Source organism: Schistocerca americana, unplaced genomic scaffold, assembly GCF_021461395.2.
Source record: "Schistocerca americana isolate TAMUIC-IGC-003095 unplaced genomic scaffold, iqSchAmer2.1 HiC_scaffold_47, whole genome shotgun sequence".
Taxonomy (NCBI): Eukaryota; Metazoa; Arthropoda; class Insecta; order Orthoptera; family Acrididae; genus Schistocerca; species Schistocerca americana.
The window spans coordinates 340,001-345,000 of NW_025726203.1; positions in this window are offsets into that span (position 1 = coordinate 340,001).

The window sequence follows — 5,000 nt, forward strand, 5'->3', positions numbered from 1 at the left end:
GGGCGCAGCGTCCCCCACCCCAGACATGTGACGTCACACCATCGGTATTGACGACTAGACTGATTCCTTATAATCATTTGCCATACACCGGTGGAAGCTGCCGAGACGAGTAACTACATAGCGGGCTCGCCGTGTCACTAATGTACAGAGATACAACAGTTTCGACTGGAACCGGATTAAACGTATACACGGCGCTGATTAGTAATAGATAGAGCCATCAGAATACAGATAATGTATACAACTGTCCGTATACATGCTGAAAGACTCTGCTCACAATCACAACCACACGTCAGCCACACACCCTTATCACGCACTACTCTCTGCCTGTAACACGCACACAGACAATATGTAAGCACCAGCATGGAACAACACCCAGTGCATCCTCTCCGCCACATTAGACAATCCACACTGTCATAACCAGACTGGGAGGTCCACTCAGAAAACAGAATATCCCACCCACCCGACAACCACCATTGCTCAGCCAAGCCACCAACACCCACACATGTCCTACACAGGGGTGCACCCAACATCACAATACTGCCTCCTCTCACAGCACACAAACAATGGCAGGAATGAAAGACACAGGTCTGCCACAAGCATGGAATGAGAGCGCCGCCTGTCATGAGCCAAAGGTGCATCCTGACGTGGCAAATCAGATGATGCCGCAGGCATCCACTTACTATAATCACAATCAACAAACCGGCCGCCCCGCCCCCCATTAAACCTTTCCTTACAACAATGTGTACCTTAACCTAACCTATATCGTACCGTAACCTAACCTATATCGTACCGTAACCTAACCTATATCGTACCGTAACCTAACCTATATCGTACCGTAACCTAACCTATATCGTACCGTAACCTAACCTATATCGTACCGTAACCTAACCTATATCGTACCGTAACCTAACCTATATCGTACCGTAACCTAACCTATATCGTACCGTAACCTAACCTATATCGTACCGTAACCTAACCTATATCGTACCGTAACCTAACCTATATCGTACCGTAACCTAACCTATATCGTACCGTAACCTAACCTATATCGTACCGTAACCTAACCTATATCGTACCGTAACCTAACCTATGTCGTACCGTAACCTAACCTATGTCGTACCGTAACCTAACCTATGTCGTACCGTAACCTAACCTACGTCGTACCGTAACCTAACCTATATCGTACCGTAACCTAACCTATATCGTACCGTAACCTAACCTATGTCGTACCGTAACCTAACCTATGTCGTACCGTAACCTAACCTATGTCGTACCGTAACCTAACCTATGTCGTACCGTAACCTAACCTATGTCGTACCGTAACCTAACCTATGTCGTACCGTAACCTAACCTATGTCGTACCGTAACCTAACCTATGTCGTACCGTAACCTAACCTATGTCGTACCGTAACCTAACCTATGTCGTACCGTAACCTAACCTATGTCGTACCGTAACCTAACCTATGTCGTACCGTAACCTAACCTATGTCGTACCGTAACCTAACCTATGTCGTACCGTAACCTAACCTATGTCGTACCGTAACCTAACCTATGTCGTACCGTAACCTAACCTATGTCGTACCGTAACCTAACCTATGTCGTACCGTAACCTAACCTATGTCGTACCGTAACCTAACCTATGTCGTACCTTAACCTAACCTATGTCGTACCTTAACCTAACCTATGTCGTACCTTAACCTAACCTATGTCGTACCTTAACCTAACCTATGTCGTACCTTAACCTAACCTGTATTGCGCCTTAACCTAACCTGTATTGCGCCTTAACCTAACCTGTATTGCGCCTTAACCTAACCTGTATTGCGCCTTAACCTAACCTGTATTGCGCCTTAACCTAACCTGTATTGCGCCTTAACCTAACCTGTATTGCGCCTTAACCTAACCTGTATTGCGCCTTAACCTAACCTGTATTGCGCCTTAACCTAACCTGTATTGCGCCTTAACCTAACCTGTATTGCGCCTTAACCTAACCTGTATTGCGCCTTAACCTAACCTGTATTGCGCCTTAACCTAACCTGTATTGCGCCTTAACCTAACCTGTATTGCGCCTTAACCTAACCTGTATTGCGCCTTAACCTAACCTGTATTGCGCCTTAACCTAACCTGTATTGCGCCTTAACCTAACCTGTATTGCGCCTTAACCTAACCTGTATTGCGCCTTAACCTAACCTGTATTGCGCCTTAACCTAACCTGTATTGCGCCTTAACCTAACCTGTATTGCGCCTTAACCTAACCTGTATTGCGCCTTAACCTAACCTGTATTGCGCCTTAACCTAACCTGTATTGCGCCTTAACCTAACCTGTATGGCGCCTTAACCTAACCTGTATGGCGCCTTAACGTAACCTGTATTGCGCCTTAACGTAACCTATATTGCGCCTTAACGTAACCTATATTGCGCCTTAACCTAACCTATATTGCGCCTTAACGTAACCTATATTGCGCCTTAACGTAACCTATATTGCGCCTTAACCTAACCTATATTGCGCCTTAACCTAACCTATATTGCGCCTTAACCTAACCTATATTGCGCCTTAACCTAACCTATATTGCGCCTTAACCTAACCTATATTGCGCCTTAACGTAACCTATATTGCGCCTTAACCTAACCTATATTGCGCCTTAACCTAACCTATATTGCGCCTTAACCTAACCTATATTGCGCCTTAACGTAACCTATATTGCGCCTTAACGTAACCTATATTGCGCCTTAACGTAACCTATATTGCGCCTTAACCTAACCTATATTGCGCCTTAACCTAACCTATATTGCGCCTTAACCTAACCTATATTGCGCCTTAACCTAACCTATATTGCGCCTTAACGTAACCTATATTGCGCCTTAACGTAACCTATATTGCGCCTTAACGTAACCTATATTGCGCCTTAACGTAACCTATATTGCGCCTTAACGTAACCTATATTGCGCCTTAACGTAACCTATATTGCGCCTTAACGTAACCTATATTGCGCCTTAACGTAACCTATATTGCGCCTTAACCTAACCTATATTGCGCCTTAACGTAACCTATATTGCGCCTTAATGTAACCTATATTGCGCCTTAATGTAACCTATATTGCGCCTTAATGTAACCTATATTGCGCCTTAATGTAACCTACGTTGCGCCTTAACGTAACCTACGTTGCGCCTTAACGTAACCTACGTTGCGCCTTAACGTAACCTACGTTGCGCCTTAACGTAACCTACGTTGCGCCGTAACGTAACCTACGTTGCGCCGTAACGCAACCCACGTTGCGCCGTAACGTAACCCACGTTGCGCCGTTACGTAACACACGTTGGGCCTTAACCCAACACACGTTGGGCCTTAACCCAACACACGTTGGGCCTTAACCCAACACACGTTGGGCCTTAACCCAACACACGTTGGGCCTTAACCCAACACACGTTGGGCCTTAACCCAACACACGTTGGGCCTTAACCCAACACACGTTGGGCCTTAACCCAACACACGTTGGGCCTTAACCCAACACACGTTGGGCCTTAACCCAACACACGTTGGGCCTTAACCCAACACACGTTGGGCCTTAACCTGCTCTGTAATTGTCATACGACGCGTTAAATTAGTGTAGTGTAGCCTAACTGCAACCCCCGCAATATAGTTTGCTACTCGCACTGCCCGGTCCCCAGTGTATCGCTTCATGTTAAACACCTTGCAGCTATACACTGTAATGTGGATGGCAGCAGGACGTACATGCTCAATGCCCTTTGCAGTTGTTCATTGGCATTTGCAGTTGTTCATTGGCATTTGCATGGCGAAGCACTTAGCCTACGCTGTGGTACGGCCTGTGTCAACTGTCCGCTGATGTTGTACGTCCAAATCACACACTGTACTGCACATTGGTCCTCATGTACTGAATGATACATCGTGGTACATGTGACCGTACAACGACTGCGCCAACAACGGCGAACCATGCGGTCCAAATGTTGTGCACTCAGCTACGTGTCGTCTCCCTATAAGAGCTGGATTGCAGTGTGGTATGCCCTGGATGGCGATCAGCATGAGCCGTCTGTTGATGTAGTGGCGCGTGTTGTCAGACGTAGTCGTCTCTTCTCACACACCGTGATAGCATGGTGCACTGCGTTCCACATCTGCGACATGCGACAGAGGCCGGTTGACAGTCGTTCGCGCAATGGACATCGCATACGTACGGGGGCCACCTTCCACGTGTTCGCGAAGCGTGCACATGTTGTTGCGTGTATGTGGGCAGACATAGTGTGTCGTGACACCTGACACAGGCATGCAACAATCGTTGAATTTGCAAATGGCGATGGACGCCTACGTTTGCTGGTGACGTTACGCAAATGAACAACTGGTAAACCGTTGTGGTGCGGTTGTTCTCGCTAGAGGTGAATCAGTGATGGCGACGATCGGTTGAGCTACCAACCGGTTGTTCCAGCGATACCCACCATGCCCACGAACGTGAATGGCATCTGGGTGTGAAGCGATACGCGGCGGTGGCTGGGTGGGACCGTCCCCGGCCGGTGAGGGGGGGCCTCCCGGCGTGCTGGCCGCGCGGTGCGTGGGCGCACGCGCTACAGCCGGCTGGTGGGGGCGGCCAGTGGCAGGCGCGCCGGCCGACGGAGGCGGCAGGCGGCGCAGCTGCGCGCCGGCGCACCCTGCACGCGGCGCCGTGCGGCCAAAGTAGGTCCTCGCGGGCCCGGTGCGAAGCGCGGTGGACATCTGCAGTGTGCTGGTCCGATTGAGGACTGTGTGCGCTGAGGATGCGCCGCCGCCCGGCGCTCGGCGCCGCGACGCCGTCTGCTGCTCGGTCGCCTCTGCGGTTCTCGCAGGTGGTTTGTATCGCAGCTGTGCGGACGTGTTGGCGCGTGCGCTGTGCTGGGAGAGTTCGCTTCGGCACCCAAGTGGGGCTTTTGTCCTTCTGTGGCGCTGGCGTTGGAGCTGCCGGTCACCGTAGGTGGCGCGTGTTGTCTCCCGCCGGCAATGCCACGACAGCACGCTC